Source organism: Danio rerio, chromosome 18 (genome assembly GCF_049306965.1).
Source record: "Danio rerio strain Tuebingen ecotype United States chromosome 18, GRCz12tu, whole genome shotgun sequence".
NCBI lineage: Eukaryota > Metazoa > Chordata > Actinopteri > Cypriniformes > Danionidae > Danio > Danio rerio.
This window is the reverse complement of record NC_133193.1, coordinates 5,297,583-5,312,361: the sequence shown is the minus strand read 5'-3', so window position 1 is coordinate 5,312,361 and position 14,779 is coordinate 5,297,583.

Below are 14,779 nucleotides of genomic sequence, written 5' to 3'. Positions count from 1 at the left end.
TAGCTGACTAAAAATGGACAAATTTGTAATCTGTCTCACTGATTTGCCTCGCAGCAATCCTCACACTAACTGATAGAGAAAACAAATAACATGCAAGCATTAAATTGTAAGAGCCCATATAATTTTTGTCCTTTACACAACAGTGTGAATACTGATATTTTTGTTATTGAATTTTAAATAGGGCCAATTTAAAGGCCAAAGGCTTACATTTTTTCAGTTACAAACGGCCTACTGAGGTGTTGCTTTAATATTTTACATTAGGCTATTATTTGTGCATAAACATATCTAGATTTAGTACTAAACATACCTGAAAACAACATTTGTTGTCATCATTACTGCAAACTCATATGAGCGATGATGTCATTAAATGTGGAGGCGGGGCTTAAAATATTTTCCAGGGGAAAAGGGGTTCTCAGGCAAAAAAAAAAAAAGGTTGGTAACCACTGTCGTAGATAACCTGTCAAACATCCATATATGGTCTTTTCCTAGCTGCACTTCCGCTGTCGTTGGGTCTGTGTAGACCTATGACATTGATTGCAACATTACACTGTTTGAATGGGATGAATAGGAAGCTGGCGTTTGAACACTTCCCATGCCCAGGCTTACTCACATCAGCCAAAAAGCAGAGCTGCGGGAGTTCAACTCAATGCTCCGCTGGCTACTACAGGTCACTCTGAACTCTTTACTTTTTATCCATCACACCAGACCAGCATGTGGTACCACCAGTCGTTGGAGCTCAGCTGGTCGCAAATCTTGTGTATAAGGTTAGAGGGAGAATTTGCTAGCTTTCTATGAAGTGTAGAAGATTTGTGTCAAACGCTGAATGTGTCATATACTTTTTTCTACATTTTAGTGCAGTTATGGTAAGATATTAAAAGTATGCATTCAGAAAATTCTGTCATTGGGGTGGTACAGGTGGACATTATTACCTTTAGGGGACACTTTTGTACTTTTAAAGTCTGCATGAACCGGAAGCTGTGACCAATTGAAATAGAATATTAAATGACAGTAGGTGTGGCTTTTTTTTCCTAATGCAAGCTGATTGGATGTATTAAAGTAGACATTTCATTCAGAGAGATTGGGGAAAGGGTTTGGGGAGAGTTATTACAACCTAACAGACTCCTCCTCCTCAAAATTTCTGTTTGTTGACATAACTGACAGTTAAATGGGCGTGGTAAAGAATGTTAGCCACGCCCAATACCTCAGACAGACGTAATCTGAGAATTTAACTGAAAACGAACAGGAAGTGCATTTTCAGAGTTTAATTTTAGATTCATTTAATTCTTTCGTACGTGACATACACCAGAGGAACATTGAGATTTGCAGAAATGTACACACTGGTCTCCAGTGAATTTACAAGAAATAGCACATATGAGAAAACGTGCTTAAGTAAAGTATTTGAGATTGCACATAGCGCCCTCTGGTGGATTTGTGAAAACAAAAACTGCAAGAACACATAGTCCATGATACATATTTATTAGTTCTCAAAAATACAACCATGGGCACATATTAACGATAAAACCATGTGTTTATATGTGCAAAGTGGCTGGCATAAATGTTTATGCATATGTGTCCTATTAAAAATATTGTCTAGTTCAGGGGTGTCCAAGCTCGGCCCTGGAGGGCCGGTGTCCTGCAAAGTTTTGTTTTAACCCCAATCAGATACACCTGGGGTCCATTCTTACCTCGTACCACGCTTAAATGATCTAAGATTATTTGGCAGATTCTGGATCTTTTAATCTTGATAACTGATCTCTCGTTAATTTGGTTCTTCAAACAAGTTCGCGAATCAGATTAGAATGTCTGGATAAACTGATCTGAGATCGCTGCGTGTGTTGTGAAGGACAGATCTATCGATCCTAGAAATCATGATCAGCAATGCAACGATTGGCTGACGGCACAGCTGCGTAATGACATCATCTGATTAATATTCAATTATCCATGTGAGCAAAATTACATCAAATTAGCAGTAAACGGCTTGTTAAATATGACACACAATAGCCTTCCACATTTGTTGTGAGCTGCAGGGTTTCCACTTTCATGTGTCAAGAGTATTCATCATGTATTTCAATGAAAATCAATGTATTTAGTTCTACATTTAGAAAAGATTTTCTTTATTCTAGTAGCCGTTTTTTAATCGGTGTAAAGAATAACTGGTTGTTTACAAAAGCATTTTGATATTGGTAAAGGCGTCTGCAACTTTTGTGAAGCATCAAATCATTGGCATATTAACTGTCAAAACATGTTTATGACTGCATAAATGTATTATTTATTAAAAAAGTCACATATTGTGCATTTCTATTATACACAAGTTGTACTAAAGCGATCTAAAAAGTTCATATCAATAAGTTTTCTCTTTGCACCACCAGGTGGCAGTCTTTGTACTTTCATTTCGAGAGTGCAGATTGCATACATTTTATTAATATATATATATAACTTTATTTATTTTATTAATGACTATAACTTTATATATATAGTTTAAAAAATATGTACCATTTTCCCAAGTGTATATAACTACTACTGTAAGAAAATATCAGAATTCGGTACATACTTTCTGTATTATCTTTGCTTGAACTGAGCCGATCTAATCCTGTTTATATAAATTAAGCCTGCTCCCGATCAGGTTTAAGCTAGCAGAACTGTTGCTATGACAACAACTCTCGGATCAGCTTTGAAGAACGAAACGATTCTGGATTGTGTCAAATCGTCAATATCCAAATCCAGCTAACTGAGTAATCCACGTACGAAGAACAGACCCCTGGGCTAGCTAATCAAGCTCTTAGAAACATCCTTGCAGGTGTGTTGAGGCAAGTTGCACCTAAAATCTGCATGACACCGGCCCTCCAGGACAGAGTTTGGACACCTCTGGTCTAGTGCATTGACTGCAATATAAAAATATATATTTGTCAGAAAGATTCCTAAAATGACTTCACAAGAGGATGAATTTGTTTCATAACACATGGTTGTTGTTTTGGTACCTGCGCAGCCTTGCTGCTGAATGTGACACGACTGGGTACCTCCAGAATAAGCACCTCCAAGTCTGAGGCCATGGTACTCCAACGGAAAAAGGTGGCTTGCCATCTCCAAGTTGGAGACAGGTCCTTACTCCAGATGGAGGAGTTCAAGTATCTTTTAGTTCTCAAGTGAGGAAAGGACGGAACGTGAGATTGACAGGCGGATTGGTGCAGCGGCAGCAGGAATGTGATCAATTTACAGGTCTGTTGTGGTAAAAAAGGAGCTGAGCTGAAAGGCAAAGCTCTCCATTTACTGGTCAATCTACGTTCCTACTCTCACCTATGGTCATGAGCTTTGGTTCATAACCAAAATGTCAAAATCTCAGATACGAGCAGCGGAAATGAGTTTCCTTTGCAGGGTGCCAGGGTGCACCCTTATGGATAGGGTGAGGAGCTCTGTCACCCGGGAGGAGCTCAGAGTAGAGCCGCTGCTCCTTCACATTGAGAGAAGTGAGCTGAAGTGGCTCGGGCCTCCAGAATGCCTACCTAGGGAGGTGTTCCAGGCATGTCCAACTGGGAAGAGGCCTCGGGGAAGACCCAGGACATGCTGGAGGGACTGTCTCTCTCGGCTGGCCTGGAAATGCCTTGGGATCCCCTCAGAAGAGCTGGAGGAAGTATCTGGAGAGAAGGAAGTCTGGGGTTCTCTCCTAAGAATGTTGTTGAAAAAGTGGTTGAAAATGAATGAATGAATGAATGAATGAATAAACATGCTTAACACACATAATTTCTCAATATTTTGTAATTAATATTTAGTAAATAATGCAAATGTTTTGCAAAGACTTGTAACAGAAATGTGCCTTCTGTCTTTTCCTACATTCTTCGAAATCACGTTTAGGCTGTATTTTAATGTCCACGTTCTGCTTGCAAAGTCATTGGCTGATAAGGCAGTGAGGTGACAAGTCAGCATTCTGCAGTTCTGGACACTTATTTTTATGGACAATAGTGGTCCAGAAATTACTTCACCTAATCTTCACTTCAATATCTCAGTTGAGTCTCTTGGACAAAGAGAGAGAGAGAGAGAGAGAGAGAGAGAGAGAGAAGAGACTGCAGATGAGGACTTTTCATTCTGGTCAGTACATTGTGAGCACATCTGTCAAGCAATCAGAAGTCAAAGGTTTCAATATGAGCTAAAACATTCAGGTATTTGATTGCTCGTGCTGCTGTATTTTGTGTGGCTATGAGAGAGAACAGTACCAGCTTCCTCTGGAGAACAAGTGTACTGCGACAATACTCTCAGATAATGAATCACCTCCCTGAGGCGAGAGAGAGAGAGAGAGAGAGAGAGAGAGAGAGAGAGAGAGAGAGAGAGAGAGAGAGAGAGAGAGAGAGAGAGAGAGAGAGAGAGAGAGAAGTTAAAGCTACAGCCCCAGTGGTTTGACATCTAGTTAACATTAACCGATGTTAACACAAGAACACATGAGCTTGTTTAATCATCTATCATCTCCTCTCTTTAGATGGGTCTTTAAGCTCTTATGTCATATTGTGTGAAACTTGCTTTAGATCCATTGATGGATGACAGACAGGTAGATGGATTGATTGATGAATGGACAGGTGGATAGATGGATGGACGGAGGGGTAAACGGACTATGAATAGATAAGTAAACAGATGGACAGATAGATGGAGGATTTGATAGAAAGATGGATGGAAGGATGGATGGATAGGTCATGATATAAAAGCCAACTTACATGACTCAGCCCAACACACAAATGCTCATCATAATTATTTGAGTGTATGGCTGAAAACTAGCCTAGAGCGCCATCTATTGTTAAAAACTAGCCTAGAGTGACATCTAGTGTTAAAAACTAGCCTAGAGCGCTATCTACGGTTAAAAACTAGTCTAGAGCGCCATTTCCTGTTAAAAAACAGTCTTGGAGCATAAGCTGTTGTTAAACGCTAGACTACAGCATCATCTGCTGTTAAAAAACTACCTAGAGCTCCATTTATTGTTAGAAACCAATCTTAGAGCATCATCTGCTGTTAAAAACTAGCCTAGAGTGTCCTTTACTGTTAAAAATCAACTAAAGAGCGTCATCTGTTGTTAAAAACTAGCCTAGAGCACTGTCTGCTGTTAAGTAGCCTAGAGCTCCGTTTACTGTTAAAAACCAACCTTAGAGCATCATCTGCTTTTAAAAACTAGCCTAGAGTGTAATGTACTGTGAAAAACCAACCTTAGAGTGTCATCTGCTGTTAAAAAGTAGTCTAGAGAGCCGTTTTGCGTTAAGCAGCCTACAGTGCCATTTACAATGTACTGTTAAAAACCAACCATAGAGCATCACCCGCTGTTAAAAAAAATTGCCTAGAGCACAGTTTATTGTTTAAAATAAACCTTAGAGCGTCATCTGTTTATAAAAACTAGCCTAGAGCACCGTTTATTGTTTGAAACCAACCTTAGATTATCATCTGTTGATAAAAACTGGAGCTCTGTTTACTGTTAGAAACCAATCTTAGAGCTTCGTCTGTTCTTAAAACTAGTGTAGAGTGCCCTTTACTGCTAAGTCAACCTTAGAGCCTCAGCTGCTGTTTAAACTTAGCATAGAGAGCCATCTGCTGTTACAAACCTGCCTCCATTTACTGTTGGAAAGCAAGCTTAGAGCATAATCTGCTGTTAAAAAAACTAGCCTAGAGCTCCATTTACTGTTAAACCAATCTTAAGCATCATACGTTGTTAAAAACTAGCCTAGAGTACCATTTACTGCTAAAAAACCATCCTTAAAGCATCATCTGTTAAAAATTAGCCTAGAGCACTGTTTACTGTTAAAAACCAACCTTAGAGTGCCATCTGCTGTTAAAAACTAGCATAGAGCATTGTCTGTTGTTAAAAACTAGCCTAGAGCACTGTTTACTGTTAAAAACCAATCTTAGAGTGCCGTCTGCTCTTTAAGCATAGCATAGAGCGTCATCTGCTGTTAAAAATGTGCCTCCATTTACTGTTAGAAACCAACTATAGAGCATCTGCTGTTAAATACAGGCCTAGAGCTCCATTTATTGTTGAAACCAATCTTAGAGTGTTGTCTGTTGGTAAAAACTAGCCTAGAGTACCATTTACTGCTAAAAACTAGCCTTAGAGCATCATCTTTTTTAAAAAACTAGCCTAGAGCACCATCTGCTGTTAAAAAGTAGTCTAGAGCACCATCTGCTGTTAAAAAGTAGTCTAGAGCACCATCTGCTGTTAAAAACTAGCCTAGAGCACCATCTGCTGTGAAAAAGTAGTCTAGAGCACCATCTGCTGTTAAAAAGTAGTCTAGAGCACCATCTGCTGTTAAAAAGTAGTCTTAGAGCACCATCTGCTGTTAAAAACTAGCCTAGAGTACCATTTACTGCTAAAAACTAGCCTTAGAGCATCATCTTTTTTTAAAAACTAGCCTAGAGCACCATCTGCTGTTAAAAAGTAGTCTAGAGCACTATCTGCTGTTAAAAAGTAGTCTAGAGCACATCTGCTGTTGAAAACTAGTCTAGAGCACCATCTGCTGTTAAAAAGTAGTCTAGAGCACCATCTGCTGTTAAAAAGTAGTCTAGAGCACCATCTGCTGTTGAACACTAGCCTAGAGCACCATCTGCTGTTAAAAAGTAGTCTAGAGCACCATCTGCTGTTAAAAAGTAGTCTAGAGCACCATCTGCTGTTGAAAACTAGCCTAGAGCACCATCTGCTGTTAAAAAGTAGTCTAGAGCACCATCTGCTGTTGAAAAGTAGTCTAGAGCACCATCTGCTGTTAAAAAGTAGTCTTAGAGCACCATCTGCTGTTAAAAACTAGCATAGAGCACCATCTGCTGTTAGAAACTAGCATAGAGCACCATCTGCTGTTAAAAACTAGCATAGAGCACCATCTGCTGTTAAAAAGTAGTCTAGAGCACCATCTGCTGTTAAAAAGTAGTCTAGAGCACCATCTGCTGTTGAAAACTAGCCTAGAGCACCATCTGCTGTTAAAAAGTAGTCTAGAGCACCATCTGCTGTTGAAAAGTAGTCTAGAGCACCATCTGCTGTTAAAAAGTAGTCTAGAGCACCATCTGCTGTTGAAAAGTAGTCTTAGAGCACCATCTGCTGTTAAAAACTAGCATAGAGCACCATCTGCTGTTAGAAACTAGCATAGAGCACCATCTGCTGTTAAAAACTAGCATAGAGCACCATCTGCTGTTAAAAAGTAGTCTAGAGCACCATCTGCTGTTAAAAAGTATAGAGTACCATCCACTTTTAAAAAGTAGTCTAGAGTACCTGTTAAAAACTAGCATATAGCTACATTTACTGCTAAAAAAAACTAACTTAGAGCACCAAATAAGCTAAGTATTGATTCAAAAGTGAATAGTGATGCAGATCTCAGAATCGATGCAGAATTGATATCTCAAGCAATTTAGAAATGCCAAAGTTCTTCAAAATATTGGGTCACAAATTGACAAACCCATCCACTGGGTTAGAAAAAAAAAGCTATTTAAATTGAACTTTAAAAAAAAAAAAACAGATGGACGGATGGTTGGATGGATGGATCTCTAACACAATAAAGGCAACAATAACCTTCACAATAGTCCATCGCTCTTCTCTTTATGGCTACTCTCAGATGCTTTTACCCTGGTTTTAAACCGAATGTTTGTTGTTGCGTCTGTTTTCCCCCCCAGTGAGGTTGGCTGTGTGTTTGGTGAAGGCTGAACATCTTACATTTCTCTGCCTCAGTCTTTAAGTGCCTTTGTAAGCAGGTCAATGCGATGCTCTACAGCTTGTTAAATGGGGCAAATATCGCAGGATGCTTATTGATTTCAGGGTCTCTTACAGTGAATACAGGAACATGAAGCTCTTCAGCAAACTCTATAAACGTGATCAAGCAAAAGATGATCCGCAGGGGTCTTTTGTAAGTGGTGGATTCAATTTTCTGCACATGGATGTCCATAACATATAGTCTAATAACAGTATTGAGTATTGGTTGGCAAACAGAAGGGTCCTTAGAGGGCATTAGTGTATCGTGTCATGTGGGGGGGAAAAAAAAGGAAACTGTTATTGACAGAAAATGTGTGATTTATGCATTACGGTCTTGATCTAATTTTTACCCACCACCTTCAATATTTGCTTTATCTTCAGATACTTTCTTTCTTGTTATAAAACACGCCACAGTAATATAATTCCTGTCAAAATCACAATGGGGCACAACACATAAACAATGAAGAACCAGTGGGAACATGACAAAAACAAATAAATTGTACTTAAGACACCCAAAACAACAGCAGTGGAATAATGATGAACAGCCGGGGGGTAAACAGTAGAATTATGAGACGAGATGAGGATTTAATTGAGATATAAAAGTAGATATTGAGAAGATGTTGCAGGGCTTAGAGAGAGTGATTTATGATGGTGGTAAATCTTGAGACGTGGGACAAAATATTTAGTTAATTTTACCTGCTGTTAGTTCTGAAAAAGGCAACATTTCCACTTCCATCCTAAGAGAGTTTATGGATAACGCAATAAAAATATCATTTTGTCCTTTATACTCATTTATTTTTTTACATTACATCACTAGGAATGATGTATTGTAAAAAAATAAATAAATGATTATAAAGCATACCTGTCAACATCGGGATGTGAAAATAAGGGATAAGCCCACCATAATAAGGGACACCCCCCAACCAGTTAAACTCTGCTGCTATTTTGGGATTTCCGCCTGGATTTTGCCTACCCAAATTTAAAAGCTTCCCAAATCCACATGCAGAGGTGTAAATGCAAAAACTTATCATTTTAAAGAAAACCCTTTGAATTTTCATAAAACACTATTGAAAGTGTTTAAAATAACTGCATATGTTGTCTGTGTTATTAAAAACACCTAAAAAACAAGGCGCTTTTTGAATTTAGTTTTTTTTTATAAACTCAAATTTGAAAGTGTACCGTTTAGGTTTTGTGTGGTCTAAGGTGCTGTAGTTAATTTTGGTGATTCCTGCACATTCATCGTAGGAAAAAAAGAAAAATGTCTCTACCATAATCTATGCAAAAGTTATTGTATTCCAACTGATGAGAGGTGCTGTACAAGCCACAGGGACCGATCATTGTTTTCATATTTCGCTATTCTTTTGTTTGATCAAACATTCACTGTGTTTGGACCACGTCAGACATATAAAAGGATTACTTATGCACATCACCTCAAAAACAGAGGAGAATGGCCCTGAAGCGCACAGCATAAGGTAAGAGATGACAGCTGTCTGTGCTATCTGGGGCTGCTTATTGATCATAAATGTATTGTTTTCACTTCTAAGTCATGGAAACACCACGATTCATTCAACAACTGTTTGATATGTGAATATAATTCAGTCAAAGGAATGCTAGAACCGTATGAGCACCGGCAAGAGCTTTCATTTGAGCTTAACTTGTACATGTGTCATATGAAGAATATAAAAATGATCCAATGTAAAATACCTTGCTCGGGTATCCAAAATACTGTGTATTTAAGTGTAAGTAACTTTTGTACAGTAGAATAAAAACCAAAGTGATGCATATGTGCAGTAAATATAGATTCTACACTTTCAAACAAAACCACTTAAGGGGGTCTGGTGCAATGCTAGCCCTTTAAATCTTAAAGCGAAAGTCAACGGTCGGCAGAGTTTAACTGGTTAAAAAAAAAATTACTAAATATGCTCATTTGGAGCTGTTTCATTGTAAATAAACAGTTAAATAGTCAGTAATATGTTTCATTAGTATTATTTACAAAGGAACAAAATAAATATATACATTAGCAGCAAAAATCATTAGCAAACAATTTATAATGAAACAGAATCAAATCAACACTCCACTTATTTGGAAAAAATAAAGAAAAACTTACAAGTCACATTTAAACAACTGAGTTTTAGCATTTGTAAACTCACTCAGCCGAATTCCAGGTTTTTCTTTTAGCTTAGCTTAGCATAAATAATTGAATCAGATTAGACTATTAGCATGTCACTCAAAAAAAAATATATACATCTAAAAGTGTTTTGGTATTAAGATTCAACTTTTCAACCGATCAGTCAAGCTTTAAATAAATATGTTTAATAAAAACAAAACTCTTTTTTTTTTTTTTTTTGGAAGGAGATGCTAATGGTCTAATTTGATCCAATTATGTATGCTAAGCTAAGCTAAAAGTGCTCCAGCCAGACCTGGAGATTGTCTGATTGGATTAAAAAAAAAATGTAAAACTCAACATTTTGACTTGAGGTGACTAGTAACATGAGCCCATTTCAAAAATTTTTGGAATGTTTAAAAAATGGGGCGGCACAGTGGCTTAGTGGTTAGCATTGTCGTCTTACAGCAAGAAGGTCGCTGGTTCAAGTCCTGGCTGAACCAGTCGGCATTTCCATGTGGAGTTTGCATGTTCTCCCCGTGTTGGTGTGGGTTTCCCTCTGGTTGCTCCAGTTTCCCCCACAGTCCAACCACATGCGTTATTGGGTAAGCTAAATTGTCCATAGTGTATAAATGTGTGTGTGAATGTGAGAGTTCATGGGTGTTTCCCAGAACTAGGTGGCTGGAAGGGCATCCACTGCATATTCTGGAATAGTCGGTGGTTCATTCCGCTGAGGCAACCTCTGAAATAGAGACTAAGCAGATGGAAAATTAAATAATTTCTCTTATTTTATTGAGGAATTTTGAGGTGATAGCCGCCACCAAACACTAGCAAGCAGAGTAGCTTCTTCATTAATACCCAACACCGCTTATACTTTGGTTTATGTTGTGTTTTCTGCTCTCTGGGCTGCAGATATCATGTAGATGAGTGTCAAAGCACGCGTGTAAATGAGCTGCATCATTATGCGTGTCTGAACCCGGATGCTTGTGTTGTTGGTAAACAGGACGGGTGATTAATATAGCGGACAGGTGGCACTATTATAAATGTTTGCTCTCCTTTTCCTTGGTGTGACTTATATATTCCTGTTCGCCGTTGACACCGAGACAACAGACGGCTGTGGTTTGCCTTGCCTTTCTTCATCTATCATGGGTAAAAGATGGATGGGAGGGAGAATGTAAGGACGCTAGCCTGATCCAAAGGCTGCTAGAGTCACAACCTACCCGTCCACTTAAACACAATATAGAGAGAGGAGGATTTGTGTTTGTCAGAATTGTGCATCATTAGAGCTAAATTGAGAATGGCTTGAAAATTTCTGTTCAATTTCTGAAATTAAATATATTTTCATATGAATATGGTATTATTTTATTTTTATACACAGTTTAAGTCATAATTATTAGCCCACCTGATTTATTAGCCCCCCCTGAAATTGTTATACCCCAATTTCTGTTTAACTGAAAATAAATATATATATATATGTTTTTACATATTTCTAAGCATAATAGTTTTAATAACTTCTAATGTCTAATAACTATATATCTTTGCCATGATGACATTACATAATATATAAATGCTTCATTAGTATGTAAAGCATATCTCACACAACAGAAGTTAAAAATAAAAATACGATTGTTTAATGAAAAGAAAAAGAGACAAAAATATGTGTTAAAAAATTCCTTTTTCCCAACAGTATGCATCACTATATGGGGAATAAGAATAGGGCGTGTGTTTGGATATAACCACACGTTGTTATTATTGTTCATTTATTCGTTTGCTGGAAATTACAACTGAATTTAGAAATAGTTTTGAAATAAATCTTTTTGCTTAACAAACAAAATTAAATATGCTAATGGATGTCTTCAGTGGAGTGAGTGCAACACTATTTCCTTATCAACGTATCAAGTAAAGGAGTAAGGAGTAAAAGTAAAGTAAAGAGAAAGTAAAGAGGCTGAATGGAGGAGACTCACTCTTTAATCTTCCGCTGCAGATGCTCTGTTTTAATGTTTTCTTGCTAGTGAAGCATTCAGTTTTTCCACTTTCAAACAGCAAGTGAACCATGCCTACTATGACCACTAAAGGGAATGGGAGCTCAAAACGCACCCATAACTCATAAAGTTAATACACACATTCCTGTTAGGCCATACATCGAGGCGCAGAGCATATTTTTCTGTCCCTAAAATAGGAAAAGTGGATTTGGACAAGTCCGTAAAGATTCACGAAACCCTGGAGTACTTTTTGTGAGATTTTAACAGATTTGTGTGTGTTGAGCATCAGTTTAATTGTGGGAAAACTGGATAATTTTGAGCTTTTGTCAGCTAATTTCAGCTTCCGGGTCTAAAATGATTTTTGGGGCGGTTTACAATCGGCAACGTATCGCAGAACTGCAAGTGCAAAGATGACGTGTCTGTTTCGCATTATTATTCATGGCAGAGTTTTCTTATCCTATGAGAAGAGCTGACTTCTTAAATATTCATGACTGAACGTGCTTTCTGAAGACAAGACAGACCTGCCAGTGCCAAGCTGTGAGACAAGGACCCACAGCACGCAGTATTCATTGTTCATGAAGGGTCGCATGTGTTTGTTACCATGATCCACTGTTTTTTTTTTCCCCGTGATGCTGTCAGGGCCGATACAGCAAAGCTGTGTGTGTGCTGCTAGCATTTTTGTCAGGAGAGAAGTACGAGTATTGGAGAATGGCGGACGTTGTCTTTTATCAGGAGTTCGTTCACATTTAGACACATCGCCGTGCTGCTGTGTTCGCCTAAATCCTCCAGATTACCAGCAGGCCTAATGGTTAAAATAGACAGGGCAAGAGACTTGCTGCACTGAGTCTGCATTCAGACCCGGGGATTGAGGGAGAAGTCCTCATTTATAGGGTTTGTATGAACATGATTATCTTTATAATGATATCAATTGTGGTTATCTGTATATGAAATCACGAACAACAAATGTAGCAGGGCATTAAATTACTGTTTATTTCTTTGCATTTTAACTTTGTAAATTATAAAATCATGCGTCTCCTAGCGTTTTGTGTCTCATTTTGTGAGCCGACTGACAAAAGTTGTTTGCTCCCGTCCTTCTCCCCTGCTGGTCACGCCCACTCCTGCCCATTGCTCGTAGAGCTCAACGCCCATTATGATGCATCATTTGAAAAAATTCTGAGGTAGACTTGAACCAAAAGTGAGGGATGTCATGACCCTTTAATGCTTTTGTGCCATGCGATTCAGACTTTACGCCTAGATAGACTCCATAAACATTGCTTTTATTCCAGCTGATATAAAACAAATAAGACTTTCTCCACAAGAAAAAAACGGTCCCACTTTATATTAGGTGGCCTTAACTAATATGTACTTACATAGGAATTAATAGTTTGTTACAATTTACTTATTGTGTAAATACATGTATTTACTGTGTACTTATGCTTGATTAAATACATGTACATGTATTACATCTGTAATTAACTTTTGTGATTACATTTGTAAATACACTGTTGACCATCCCTTACACCTTAATTCTCCCTTAAACCTACCCATACCACCAAACCTGTCCATAACCCAACCTCTGTCCCAACTCAAGAGCACCACAAGTGTTCTCAAATACATTATAAACACAGTAAGTACATTGTATTTATTTTTTGATGTAAGTTCAAAGTAGTTAAGGACACTTAATATAAAGTGGTACCAAAAAAACATCATGTGAAATACTGTGAAAAATTATTCGCTCTGCTAAACATCATTTGGGAAATATTTTAAAAAGAAACAAAATTCACAGGAGGGTGAATAATTCTGACTTCAACTGTATATCTATTTATTTGCTATTTATTTGTTAAATCATTGCCTCAAGCACGTTTTTTCATGACCCTGGGTTGATTTTTTGCAAGTATAAAACTCAAAGTACTGTATTTGCCTTGCTCAAGGGCAGACTGGTGATTCCTCATAGTTTTGTTTCATGTGGGAACAGAACCAGCAACCTTCTGGTTAGCCTTGAGTGGCCCAACCAACCACATAATCAATCACATCAAACTCATATGCCCTCCACCAAAACAACAGCTGTCAGTCAGATGAGCTGGCCTGTGGCTGAACCTCATATTGAGTCCTAAAGCAGCAAAACAAAACCCTGAAAATCCCAGGCAATCTCCTGCAGCTCCGCAGGGACGAGCCGCAGCTTCCCTCTGGATTATCCTGTCAGAGAATAGGCCACCGCTCATATTTTACATTTAAAGGTGCTGGAAATGACCAGCCCCTCTATTTGACCTGTTCCCAACCCGCGTATGTTTTTCTTTTTAAGTGTGACAATGGCATTCTGCGGGTGACAGGGTCGGTGATTTAGCGCATCTATAAATGAACTGCTTAGAGCAAGACGGAGAGCTCGGCGGCGCAGAGTATCCCTTGTAAACATAAGTCAGAGAGGGCTGTTATAGGCAATAGAATTGGGTTGTTTGGATGATGGACAGCTGCCAGGGCGGCTCCTCTGAAATGCCGTCGTATTGTCCGATCTTTAATGTACTGCGGTATATTTCCTTTCAGGAGAACATTAATGACGTATGCTTAAATTCACATGTCGAAATGTGAGGAGATTTACAGCTTGCATGTTTAAGTTTGCTCGGGTGCTTTTGAATGTTTTCATTGACGATACAGACAGGTGTACAAAAAAAATGTAGATGAATTGGCTTTCATGTTCACCAAAATAGAGCAAAAAATTAATATACTTGTCGAATTTTGCAGTTTAAAATAACTTTTTGATCTCTGCATTCATTTTCCTTTGGCTAAGTCCTTTTATTTATCAGGGGTCACCACAGCGGAATGAACCGCCAACTTATCCAGCATATGTTTTACGCAGCGGATGCTCTTCCAGTTGCAACCCAGAAATACTCATGCACTCCCATTCACACACATGCACCCGGAGGAAACCCACGCAAACATGGGGAGAACATGCAAACTCCACATAGAAATGACCCAGAAAAAATGCACTGTAAAAAA